This window comes from Lynx canadensis, chromosome X (genome assembly GCF_007474595.2).
Source record: "Lynx canadensis isolate LIC74 chromosome X, mLynCan4.pri.v2, whole genome shotgun sequence".
Classification (NCBI taxonomy): Eukaryota; Metazoa; Chordata; class Mammalia; order Carnivora; family Felidae; genus Lynx; species Lynx canadensis.
In genome coordinates, this window is record NC_044321.2 from 88,102,793 (window position 1) to 88,116,710 (window position 13,918).

At 39.9% G+C, this 13,918-nt stretch overlaps 1 pseudogene; it reads right to left on the reverse strand.

Annotated features, from left to right (window-relative positions):
* Positions 1–4,059: 4,059 nt before the first annotated feature.
* On the reverse strand, positions 4,060–4,441 carry LOC115506952 (annotated as a pseudogene).
* Between the last annotated feature and the right edge of the window lie 9,477 nt (positions 4,442–13,918).

A 13,918-nucleotide genomic window follows, 5' to 3' on the forward strand; every position in this document is an offset into this window, starting at 1 on the left:
CAAAATAATTTTGAGAAAGACAAAGTTGGATGTCTCATACTTGATTTTAAAACTTACTACAAAGTTACAGTAATCAAAACGGTGTGGCACTAGCACAGAGACAGATATACAGATCAATGGCATATCATTGAGACCCCCAAAATGAATCCTAGTGTATATTATCAAATGATTTTTGACAAAGGTGCCAACACGATTTAGTGGGGAAAGGACAGTCTCTTCATCTAATGGTGCTGGGAAAACTGGATATCCACATATGAAAGAATGAAGATGGAGCTTTACCTTACACCATATACAAAAATTGAAGTGTATCAAAGATATAAACATAAGAGCTAAAACTATACAACTCTTAGAAGAAAACAGGGAAAATTTTCATGACATTGGACTTGGCAATGATTTCTTGGACATAACACCAAAAACACAGGCAGCAAAAGAAAAAAACAGCTAAATTGAACTTCACCAAAATTAAGAATTTTTGTGCTACAAAGAATACTCTCAACAGAGTGAGAAAGTAACCTATGAATAGAAAGAAAGTATTTGCAAATTCTATATCTGAAAAGGGGTTGTTATCCAGAATACATAAAAAAAAAAACTCCCACAACTCAACAACAAAAAATAAGCACCCAATTCAAAAATAGACAAAGGACTTGAATAAATATTTCCTTAAGGAAATTTTATATATATACACATGTGTGTATATATATATATACATATATATGCCCAATAAGCACGTAAAAAGATTCTCAACATCACTAATCATTAGGGAAATGTAAACCAAATCATAATGAGATTCCACTTCACACTCATTAGAATGACTATTTAAAAAAGAAAGAAGAGGGGCGCCTGGGTGGCTTAGTTGGTTAAGCGTCCGACTTCAGCTCAGGTCATGATCTCACGGTTTGTGAGTTCAAGCCCCACATTGGGCTCTGTGCTGACAGCCCAGAGCCTGGAGCCTGTTTCGGATTCTGTGTCTCCCTCTCTCTCTCTGACCCTCCCCCATTCATGCTCTGTCTCTCTCTGTCTCAAAAGTAAATAAAAGTTAAAAAAAATTTTTTTAAATAATAAAAAAATAAAAAAGAAAGAAGATATTTGCAAATGACTTATCAGATAAAGGGGTAGTATCCAAAATCTATATAAAAAAATTTATCAAACTCAACACCTAAAGAACAAATAATCCAGTGAAGAAATGGGCAAAAGACACGAACAGACACTTTTCGAAAGAAGACATCCAGATGGCTAACAGGCACATGAAAAGATGCTCAACATCACTCATCATCAGGGAAATGCAAATCAAAACCACAATGACATGCCACCTCATACCAGTAAGAGTGGCTAAAATTAACAACTCAGGCAACAACAGATGTTGGTGAGGACACAGAGAAAGGGGAACCCTTTTGCTCTTCTGGTGGGAATGCAAACTGGTGCAGCCGCTCTGGAAAACAGTATGCACTACTAAGTATTTATCCAAAGGATACAAAAATTCTGATTCAAAGGGGCACATGCACCCCAATGTTTATACCAGCACTATCAACAAGAGCCAAATTATGGAAAAAGGTCCAAATATCCATCGACTGACCAATGGATAAAGAAGATATGATATATATCATAATATTACTTGGCAATCCAAAAGAGCAAAATCTCACCATTTGCAACAATATGGATGCAACTAGAATGTATTATGCTAAGTGAAATAAGTCAGAGAAAGAGAAATATTATGCTTTCACTCATATGTGGAATTTAAGAAACAAGACAGATGAACATTGGGGAAAGGAAGGAAAAATAAAAGAGAAAGAGAGAGGGAGGTAAACCATTAGAGACTCTTAGCTATAGAGAACAAACTGAAGGTGGCTGGAGGGGTGTTGGGTGATGGGATGGGCTAAATGGGTGATGCACATTAAGAAGGGCACTTGCTGGGATGAGCACTAGGTGCTATATGTAAGTGATGAATCACTAAATTCTACTCCTGAAATCATTATTACACTGTATGTTAACTAATTTGGATTTAAATAAAATTTTTAAAATTTTTAAAAAAGAAAATAACAAGTGTTGGTAAGGATGTGGAGAAAGTGGAACCATTGTGTATTGCTGGTGAAAATGTAAAATGGTGCAGCCATTGTGGAAAACCAAATAGTGGTTCCTCAGAAAAATAGAATTATCGTACGACTCAGCAATTCCACTTGTAAGTATATACCCAAAAGAAATGAAAGCAAGAGCCTGAACAGGTATTTGTAAGTAAGTATTCATAGCAGCATTATTCTCAAGAGCCAAAAGCTGGAAACTGCTCACGTGTCCATCAGTGGATGACTGGATAAACAAGATGTGATATATACATACAATGCAGTATTTTTCAGCCTTAAAAAGGAATGAATTGGACCCATGCTACAAAATGGATGAACCCTGAAGACATTACACAAAGTGAAATAAACAAGACATAAAAGGACAAATGCTATTTGATCCCACTTACATGCAGTTCCAAGAATAGTCAAATTCATAGAGACAGAAAGTAGAATAGTGGTCTCCAGGGGTTGGGGGGGGGAAGGGGGCAATGAAGAGTAATTGTTTAATGAATACAGGGCTTCAGTTTAGGATAATGAAAAAGTTCTGGAGATGGATATTGGTGATGGTTGCACAGCAATGTGAATGTACTTAATACCACTGAAATGAATACTTAAAAATGGTTAAAATGGTAAATTTTATGTTATGTATATTTCACCACAATAAAAAATTGTTTAAATGCTTTCTGTCTGCAAAAATGTTTCCCAGCCTGCCACATTTACATTGGCTCTATCCCAATTTCCCACTGCCCGCGATTAGGCAGACTTCCTCCAAATCCCCTACTTCTGGCTCAAGTCAGCTAAATCTCCACGACACCAAGCCACTGGAAATAATTTCTTTGTAGGGTTAAGTTTCCCAGAAATTGGAAAGTCCCTACTGATGCCACCATGAATCAGACAAAGCTCTGTAGTTTCTCTTCAGGCCAAAGAATTCCTGAATGTCCCTTGACAACTCTCCCCTCCTCCTTATGTCTATTTTGTTCCCCGTGAAAATACTTATTACCATTTTGGGGGAGAATATGACTATATTTCTACATTACGATGCTCACAAGAATGACACGCTAGCACCGTCCTTCTGATGTGATAAAGAACACATACATCTGACCCACATTGTGGCAGGAAACAGGAGTAAGAGCTCTCGGAGCTGGTACCAAGTACCCCCTGAAGACATCTCCATCCACTAGAGAGGATGTTCCTTTGGATTCCGGCATCCTGTTATAGCTTCCAGTCAAGTCTCCATGATTTGCCCAGACTTCTTCATTCCAGTACCAGTTGACCCTTTTTTTTTCTTGCCACTCTTGACTCTTTCTTTCAAGACCTAAGTCAACTGTCCCATGTCTAACTCAGCCAGGCAGTTTCTGGGATTCTCCAGCACATCTCTTTGGTATGTTGCTGCCCTGCCACCCTCAGGGGCACAGTTGGGAGTTGGGGAAGAGGCGGGGGGAATAATATCACATCTCCAAAGCAGAAAGCAGAGGCATATTAGCAAATGACACTTGGACATACACCTAGCAACCTCACGGGATATATGCTTTCTCCCCGAATGGTACATAAACCCCTAGAGAGCAGACATGTATGGAAGGATTTTGTACTCTAGGCACAAGGGAGACAAAGCGAACAGCGTTTACTTCCAACATGCCCCCCACACAACAGGAAGTTAGCGCTTGAAAGCTGGAACCAAATCTCTCTCCTGGCTCTTCCCTGCCTTTGAATGGTGTCATCACTCTGCTTCCACCTGTTTTGACATGTGATTGTTTCTCAAAAGGGAGGATAAAATGGCAGAGACCGAGAGAGAGTAGAGAGGGAGATTGGGGTGTGTGTGTGGGGGGTACTATATGGACAACAACCTATAAAACAAAACAAAAACAATACAGGAATGCAAAAACCAGATTCAGTGCTATCACACAACAAGAGAGGGCAGCTGGAGATACTACGTGCTAACACACACAATATGATACACGACCCCAGGTTGAGGACTCAGTGACGAGTGGGGCAGAGGCCACCGTTTTTAGACCAAGAGGCTTTCAGTGGACTGCTGAACGGACCGCTGCTTCAGCCGTAAGCCCTCTCTGATGGTGACAGAACAGGCGATGACAGGCCTGGCGACCCCACAGGCCTACCCCAGGGCCTGCTCAGAGTGCATGAATGCACAGGGCACATTCTTAATCCTCCCCCAGCAGCAGAAGGTGCAGGGTCATCTCCAGGGGCTCTGGGTCTGCGGCCATCAGCGTGAGCTCAGAGATGCCCCTGTTGACGGGGTTGGTGGCTTCACTGGCTCCTTTCCGAAGCTGCTTGTAGTTACAGGACTGCCGGACAAGGGCCAGGGCTTTCTTGGTGAGGTGGGTGTCTATGAGGGGGTAAGCCTTCAGATTTACATCAGCCTCAGTCATGTCTGCAATTGTGAGTGTCATACCTCGGCCGGAAAATCGCACCACACTGGAGGAGTAGAAATGGCTGAGCGCCTACTTATTATCATTCATGTGGCATTTGAGAATTTCCATAGCACCTTCTTTTTTAATGTTTATTTATTTTAAGAGAGAGAGAGAGCAGGGGAGGGGCAGAGAGAGAGAGAGGGAGAGAGAGAATCTGAAGCCGGCTCCACACTGTCAGCTCAGAGCCCCACGCAGGGCTTGATCTCATGAACCATGTGATCATGACCTGAGCCAAACCAAGAGTTGGACACTTAACTGACCGAACCCCCCAGGCGCCCCTTCCTAGCAGCTTCTTAAACAAACACTGGCATTTGATAAAACCAACAACATAATGAAGCTGAATATTCTTAGCCCATTTTACAGATGAGGAAACTGGGGCTCGAGGGATGGAATTGCTCAAGTTCCCACAAAGCAGTGGAACTGGGGCTCCTTGAACCCAGACCTCTCTCATGAGATTCTTTCCTCCTTGACTGTTTCACAGGTCTGGGGCAATCAACGTATTCAAAAGTGAGTTCATCAGCTAACCTGCTTCTTCTCCTGTGATTCCCACCTTAGGGAATGGTACTGACATTCAGTCCGAGGCAGAAATCTTGGAGTTATCACTGACGCCTTTCTCTCTCTCACTCCTCACAGCCCATCTACCACCAAGTCTGTGGACTCTGTCCCCTAAATATTTTTTCAAATATATTCACTTTTCTCACCCCCACTGCCACTTCCCTTGTTCAATTCACTATATCTCTCATCCAGATTCCTGCCGTAGCTTCCAAAGTGATCTCTTTCCCTCCAGCCTTGCCTGTTTACAATCCATTCTCCAAAGAGTTATCGAGAGCAATCTTTCTAAAATCAAGTCTCATCACGATTCACCTGGGGTGTAAAAAATTGTTAATGTTTATTTTGAGAGAGGGAGAGCAAGCACACGAGTCGGGAGAGGGCAGAGAGAGATGGAGAGAGAGAATCCCAAGCAGGCTCCCCACTGTCAGCCCAAGCCCAATGCAGGGCTCGAACCCACAAATCGTGGGATCATGACCTGAGCCGAAATCAAGAGTCGGGTGCTCAACCGTTCCCCTCACCTGGGGTTTTCATTCATTTTTGTCGTTGTTGCCAGTGAAGCCCTGTTTTAAAAATGAAATATTTCAATAAACCCTAACGCATAATGGGTAAAGGCAGAAAAATATTCTATCGAAGTGGGGGACAGAGGCCTGGATCCCTGAATATTCTGTGTCTTATCTTCCCTGAGGCACCAATGGTTCTGCAGAACAGGGCATAATAACCACAAGATAAAGTGTCTTAGCATGGCTTAAGAAGTTAATTGTGATTAGGCCCGTGTTTGCCTCTGTAGCTCCATGCCTACTGCTGCTACCCTTCCCTTCTGTATCAGTCAGGATAGGCTAGGTTATGCCACAGTAACAAACAGACCCCAAACCTTCATGATATAGAATAACAGAAATTTATTGCTCACCCAGCTAGTTGTCTATTGCAAGTCAGTAGGGACTCTGCTCTACCTCATCTCCATTCTGGGACAAAGGCTTGATGGAGCCTCCCTCACCTGGACCATCGCCTGTCACCACGGCAGAGGAAAGATAACCTGGTGGCTCTTACTCTGGCCTGGTAATGACAGGCATCCCTTCTGTTCACAGTTCATCGGCCAACCCTGGGCACGACAAGGGGGACAGGAATTGCTATCTTACCATGCACTCAGAACAATGGGGTAGGAGAGAAACTGGGATATTTGGCAAAAAGCGCTAATGTCTATTACCACACCTTCCTCCTCTCATTGTAAGCCACAGTGAGCTACCTATAAGTTTTTGGAATGTGCGCATGCTGTTCTTTTTGGCTCCCTCCCCCAATCCTTCTGGTACGCTTCTACTTGATCTTCTAGTTTCAGTTCAAGCGATATGCCTCCAAGGAACCTTCCTTCTGTCTCATCTGCTCCCGTTTCTCCTTTCCCAGACCAGGTCAAGCGATCTTCTGCTGTGCACTCCAACACTCTGTTCTTCCTTCCAGCATAAACCTTATCGCAGTCTCTGAATATAATTGCTTATACAATTAATAAAGGTGAAATGGATAATCTTCAGAGCTTTGTCTGCTTGATCCTAAGCTTTTGCCCATTTGGCAAACCATGCTGCTTAGACCGGAGAAGAAGATGCAGCTAAAAACCTGCCTTCTACTGTGGGCTGAGAGCATGTGGAACAGGTCTAGAAAGGGAGGGTGTGGCATATGAAAGTTGAGCTTCATTTATGAGCTAATCCTGGGACACATACTTCCTTGGGTGTGTTAACTGGGGTCAATGGGGCAGGGGACATGGCTATTCTGACAGTTTTATGTTCATTAAGCGAAGAACACCAGGGAATTTTGACTTCTTCCACAGGTTCCGTTGATGAGTTTCTAGCAGCCAAATGATACATGATTTGGGAGGTAGAGTTGAAACTCTTGTTGTATTGAGTTTTAGAGCGTTCTTTGCAAAATAGATAGACATCCTGACTGTGCTTGCTTTTTGCTAAGGATGTAGACGTGCAGCCCAAGGCATTTCTTTGGAAATCTTTGATAGTGCTTGGTTTTCCCCTGTAGTAACAAAGAGCTCACTACCAAGGGCAGCACTTAGAATGACGTCCATGAAGCGGTGTTCAAACTCATTAGTAATTACAGAAACACAAGTTAACTAAGCAGCTCTCAGGCTGGCAAAAATTAAAAAGTCGATAATGTATTGATGAGGATGTGGGGATATAAGAAATCTTATGTTCTGCATAATGTAGACTAGTTCAGCTATTCTGGAGAACAATTTGGCACTACTCCATTCACTCGGTGAATATTTATTGAACACCGTTCATGTGTCGAGAAATGTTCTAGGTGCTTGGGATATAAGCAGTGAATGACACAGACACAAATCTCTTGGACTCTTACTATCAGAATAATAATTATAATATAAGCATTATATTGATATATAATTATATTACATATTATAATAATTATTATAACATAATATTTGCTATATAATTAAATAATATAATTATATGATGTAATTATATTATGTATTTATAATTATTACAAGATAATAAAGATAATATCCAAATATTTCATTTATTAGATAATTATAAGTGCTAAGCAGAGAAAGTAAAGCAGGAAAGGGAAATACGAAATGTTCCGTAAGAGTTGAAACTGAAAAAAGAGTGGCCAAGGAAAGCCTCACTGGCCTGAGGGTTACATAGTTAACGTAGTCACATTAAACACACGCATGTCCTCTCACCCAACAATTCTGCTCCTGCATATGTGGAAATATTCCAAAACAAGCCTGTAGAGGGACATGTATGAAGATGTTCATAGCAGTGTTATTTGTGCTGGTGGAAGTTCAGCAGAATTCCAGTGAAATCCTTGACTGAAAGAGTGGATAGATAAAATGTGGTGGGTACGTGCCATAGAGACTTATGCAGCAGTTGGAAGTGACAGATTAAATATACACACAGCAATGTGGATTGCTCTAAAAACATAATGCTGAGTGAAAAAAGTAAGAAACAGAATGAGATGTACAGCACAGTACTACTTATATAAAGAATACATGCTCACAAAACAAGAACACAGAGTTTGAAAACACATTCGAACAAAAAAAGCTACACGTTAAACATACCAGAATGGCTACCAGTATGTGGCATAAGAGGGGGATGGGAATGAGATATGGGGTTAAAAAATAAGACAAAATAAACACAGCCCAATATGTGGATTTGATGTTCCAAAAATACAGATTTCTATAGGATGAGAGTCAAGTGTTTCTGTCACTCACCATGCAATTGTGCAGACTTATCCAATTCACTCAACTCATCTGGGTTTCAGTTTCCTCTGCTACATGAGAATATAAGCAACGGTTATTGTCGCACAAAGTGGGTGTTTGTTGTTTGACTGCCCACTATGCATTTCCATTTTTGTTTGACTTCCCCCTATGCATTTCCATTTTTGTCTCTTCCCACCAATCCTGATTCCCATTTGGGGATACCTGTTTTGAAGCAGCTGACTCTATCCCAGGTGGAACACATGACCTAGGATAACCGCTCATTTCATCCCTTGTCCACGGTGATTGTTTTGAGATGGTATATGATTTGGGCTGTTCAAATAAGACGTAATCTGAAGACTTTGGCTGGGAATACTGAGGAATACAAGGAATTCCTTGTATATACTGGGAATACAAGGAAGAAACAAGCTTCTTCCTTGTTTGCCATGACAAGGTAGTATGTAGCCCTGGAAGTAGCAGCTAAGTCCTTCTTTGGAGCAAGAAGGGGGACTCCACCTGAGAATGGAGTCCTAACAAATGAAGTGGAGCTGAGAAATGGAGAGAGAAGAAGAGTGAGCAAGCAACTGAGCAGAATGAAGCTCACCCAAAGCTGGGTTTACTCTTGAACTATACAGTGGCATTGGCCAGTAATTTCCCCCTTTGGGGTTAAGACCATTTGAATTGAGTCTTCAGTGGCTTGCAAACAAAGAATACAATCCTAAGTGATGCACTGTTGTTTATTTTTATCTGTTTATTGTTTTTTACAAGTACACACAAAACCTCTTAAAATAAACTGCAAAGCTGTAAGCAACACAGTGGGTCCTGAGGCTGAATTGGTACAATCTCTACGCCGGATGGAAACGTTCTCTAGAAAGTGCCCTGAAATGGATTGTTCAAGGTTTTCAGCGGTTCCAGACTGCAAATGATGTCAGCTGCTCCAATTTTGGATGAGGAAAAAAGATATCTGCTTTCATACATTTGTTTCCTGATCTGTAGTTGACAAGAGAAAGAATCCTGGAAATAAAATTGTTGCAGGTGCCTGATGATTCCGATCCTTTAGCCACATGTGATGAAATGGAGACTTCAGTTTGTAAAGAATGCCCCTCTAGAGGATCCTGGGCTTCAGAATTGAACACCACAGGGAAGCAAGAGGAGTCTCAGCCTATAGTGTTCTGTGATGAGCACAGCTTCTTAGATTCCCAAGGCTGAGTCCACAGAGCAAATGCTTTTGAAAGAATACAGCAGCCAATATGCTAACAAAGAGAGTTAACATCCATCATCCAAACTGCTGTTTCCCTTCAGTGGCCTTGACTTCTTTCTAGAAAGAGTGCTTTAACACCCACAAACACTCTTTGTGCAGTTGGTTTGTGAAGATTTTCCCAGATTTGGGGGAGTGAGGCAGGAGGAAAGAATTAGCCTCCAGAATGGCAGCTCTTGATTTTCACAAACATCACTAGACTTGTCTGGGATGCCTATCATGCTTAACGGGCATGATGGAGAATGTAGAAGTTTGAGACTAGGGTCACACCCTCGTGAAACAGACTACTTAGCCAGACAGGAAACACACAGTCACTCATCATGCTCCTCCAAAAATATGGCTTTTGCCTAATTTACTCCTGCTTATCCTCAGCTCAGATATCACTTCCTCAGAGATCCCTTCTCTGGTCAAATCCGCAGAAAGCAAGCTCTCATAGATCCATGCAAGTCTTCTCTGTAGCACTGACTGCGCTTGCACATTTACTTGGCGTGCTTTTTAGATTAAAGTTAGTTCTCCCACTGAACTCTTGGTTCCTTAGGGACAGAGATGGTCAAAATCTTTGCTGTTTAAAAAACACACATGCAACTTTCACTACGTGTCAGGCAATTTGCTCAGTAGTTTACAAATATTAACTCATTTAATTCTCATGGCAACTCCAGGAGGCATTATCATTGCCATCTATGGAAAGGAAAGTGAGACCCAGAGAGGCAGAATAGCTTGCTCAAGTTCACAAAACTAAAAAATGACTTAGCCAGGATTCAAACCCAGGGAGGCTGGTGCCAGAGTCAACCATACTGTCAACCATTATGCTATGATATTTTGCTCACCATTACATCCCCAGTACCTATCACAATGCCTGACACAGAATATATGCTCAGTAAACATTTTCTTTTGGATGAACTAACGGATCTTGTCCTTTCTAACACTAAGTCAGGCAACCCAAAATTAGCATAATAATCACACATTGACTTATAAATCATATTCATTAAGTTTGCACATAATTATAATAAGATCATTATAAACCTCCTTGTGATTTCTTTTACATTATTGCAGGGTTTTTTTTTCCCTCTTTTTTCTATTTTAACTTGTTTTCATTGAGATATAATTGACTTATAACATACTAGTTTCAGGTGTACAACAAAATGATTTGATATTTATATATACTGCAAAATGATCACTACAATAAGTTTATAAACATCCATCACCAAAAGTATTTACAACTTTTCTCTTGTAATGAGAAGTTTTAACATCTACTATCTTAGTAACTTTCAGATATACAATACAATATTATTAACTATAGTCACCATGCTGTATATTTCTTCCTCATGACTTATTTTATAACTGGAAGTTTATAAATGCTTTGACCATTTTGTCTCATGTCACCCACACCCACACCACACTGTAAATTCTATTAATTTGAATTTTTCTATTTAGCCAGTTAACATGGGAGTATCTTAAAATGAATGAGCTAAAATAGAAAATATTATGTAGAAAGCTTTCAACCAGTGGTATAGCCAAGTAAGCTCCTATAAGATTTGATCCTCTTGCAAATAATAGACTAGGGTTTGGAAAACTATAGCCCCTACACCAAATCTATCCAGCCACCTGTCTTCGTAGATAAAATTTTATTGGAACACAGCCATGGCAATTCATTTGTATGCTCTCAATTTCTGCTTTCATGCTATAAAGGCAGAATTCATGAGTTGTGACAGGTCATTATACGTGACCCTCAAGGCTTAAAATATTTGTTATCCGGCCCTTCACGGAAAAAGCTTGCTATCATCTGCTCTAGACAAAATAAAACAAATCATGGCATCAAGGCATTGGTAAGAGAGAAGAAGATGTTGACACTTGGAAAAAAGGAAGTAGGGAGTGTGTTTCCTATTTTAAATCCCTTTTAACTTGAGGGTAGGCCAAAAATGGGATTGTCTGAGGCAGTTAATGCTCTTTTTTAATTTTTGTTTTATTTTCAAAAATTTTGATTCCAGTATAGTTCACATGCAGTGTTATATTAGTTTGGGGTGCACAGTATAGTGGTTCAACTATTCTATAGCTTACTTGGTGCCCATCATGATAAGTGTACTCATAACCCCCATCACCAGTTTCACCCATCCCCTACCCACCTCCCCTCTGGGAACCATCTATTTGTTCTCTATAGTTAAGAGCCTGGTTTTTGGTTGGTCTCTTTTTCCTTGGTTCATTTGTTTTGTTTCTTAAATTCCACATATGAGTGACAGTATACAGTATACAGTATTTCTTTCTTTGACTTATTTCACTTAGCATTATAGTTTCCAGATCTCTCTATGTGGTTGAAAATGGCAAGATTTCAGTCTTTTTTATGGCTGAATAATATTCCATTGTGTGTGTGTGTGTATATGTATATATATGCATGTATATGTGTATGTAGATAGATAGATAGATAGATAGATAGATATCTCACATCTTCTTTATGCATTCATCTATGGAAGGACATTGGGGCTGCTTCCATAATTTAGCTTTTGTAAATAATGCTGCTATGAACATGGGAGTGCATGCATCCCTTTGAATTTGTATACTTTGGGTAAATACCCAGGAGTGTGATTACTAGATCATAGGGCAGTTCTATTTTTAACTGTTTGAGGAAACTCCACACTGTTTTCTGCAGTGGTTGTACCAGTTTGCATTCCCACCAACAGTGCAAGAGGGTTCCTTTTTCTCCACATCCTCACCAACGCTTGTTGTTTCTAGTGTTTTCAATTTTAGCAATTATGGCAGGTGTAAGGTGGTCTTGATCTCACATCAATGATCATCACTGTGGTCTTGATCTGCATTTCTCTGATGAAGAGTGATGTTGAGCATCTTTCATGTGTCTGTTGCCCATCTGTATGTCTTCTTTGAAGAAATGTCTATTCATCTCTTCTGTCCACATTTTGATTGGATTATTTGGTGTGTGTGTGTGTGTGTCTGTGTGTGTGTGTTAAGCTGCATAAGTTTTTTCTATATTTTGGATACTAACCCTTTATCTGATATGTCATTTACAAATATCTTCTCCCCTTCAGTAGGTTGCATTTTAGTTTTGTTGATCGTCTCCTTTGCTGTGGAGAGGCTTGTATTTTAATGTATCCCCATAGTTTATTTTTGCTTCTGTTTCCCTTGCCTCAGAAGACATGGCTAGAAAAACATTTTTATGGCTGATGAATGTCAGAGAAATTACTGCCTGTACTCTCTTCTAGGATTTTTATAGTTTCACGTCTCACGTTTAGGATCTTAAACCATTTGAGGTTTATTTTTATGTATGGTGTAAGAAAATGGTCCAGTTTCATTCTTTTGCATGTAGCTATTCAGTTTTCTCACCATTTGTTGAAAAGACTTTTTCCCATCACATATTCTTGCCTCCTTTGTGGAAGATTAATTGACCATATAATCATGGGTTTATTTCTAGGCTCTCTATTCTATCCTATTGATCTGTGTCTATTTTTGTGCCAGTACCATACTGGTTTGATTACTACAGCTTTGTAGTATATCTTGAAATCTGGGATTGTGATACCTCCAGTTTTCCTCTCATTTTTAAAGATTGCTTTGGCTATTTGGGGTCTTTTGTGGTTCTATACAAATTTTAGGGTTATTTGTTCTGGTTCTGTGAAAAACACTGTTTGTATTTTGATAGGGATTTCATTAAATCTGTAGGTTGCCTTGGGTAGTATGGATATTTTAACTGTATTTGTTCCTCCAATCCATGAACATAGAATATCTTTCTGTTTGTTTGTGTTGTTTTCAATTTCTTTCATCAGTGCTTTATAGTTTCAGGGTATAGGTCTTTCACCTCCTTGGTTAAGTTTATTCCTAGGTATTTCATTATTGTGCAGTTGTAAACGGGATTGCTTTCTTTTTCCGCTGCTTCATTATTAGTGTATAGTAATGCAACAGATTTCTGCATATTGATTTTGTATTCTGCAACCTTACTGAATTCGTTTATCAGTTCTAGTAGTTTTTGCTGGAGTCTTTTAGGTTTTCTGTATGTAGTATCATGTCATCTGCAAATAGTGAAAGTTTAACCTCTTCCTTGGTTATTTGGATGCCTTTGATTTCTTTTTGTTTTCTGATTGCTGAGTCTAGTACATTGGTTGATTTGTGAATATTGTGAATATTGTGAATTTGTGAATTTGTGAATATTGAACCACCTTTGCAGAATAATTCCCACTTGATTGTGGTGAATGATTTTTTCTTAAACGAATTCTTGAATTCAGTTTGCTAATGTTTTGTTGAGGATGTTTGCATCTATGTTCATCAGAGATATTGCCCTGTAGTTCTCTTTCTTGTAGTGTCTTTATCTGGTTTCGGTATCAGGGTAATGCTGGCCTCATAAAGTGAATTTGGAAGTTTTCCTTTCTTCCATATTTTTGGAATAGTTTGAGAAGAAAAGGTATTAACTCTTCTT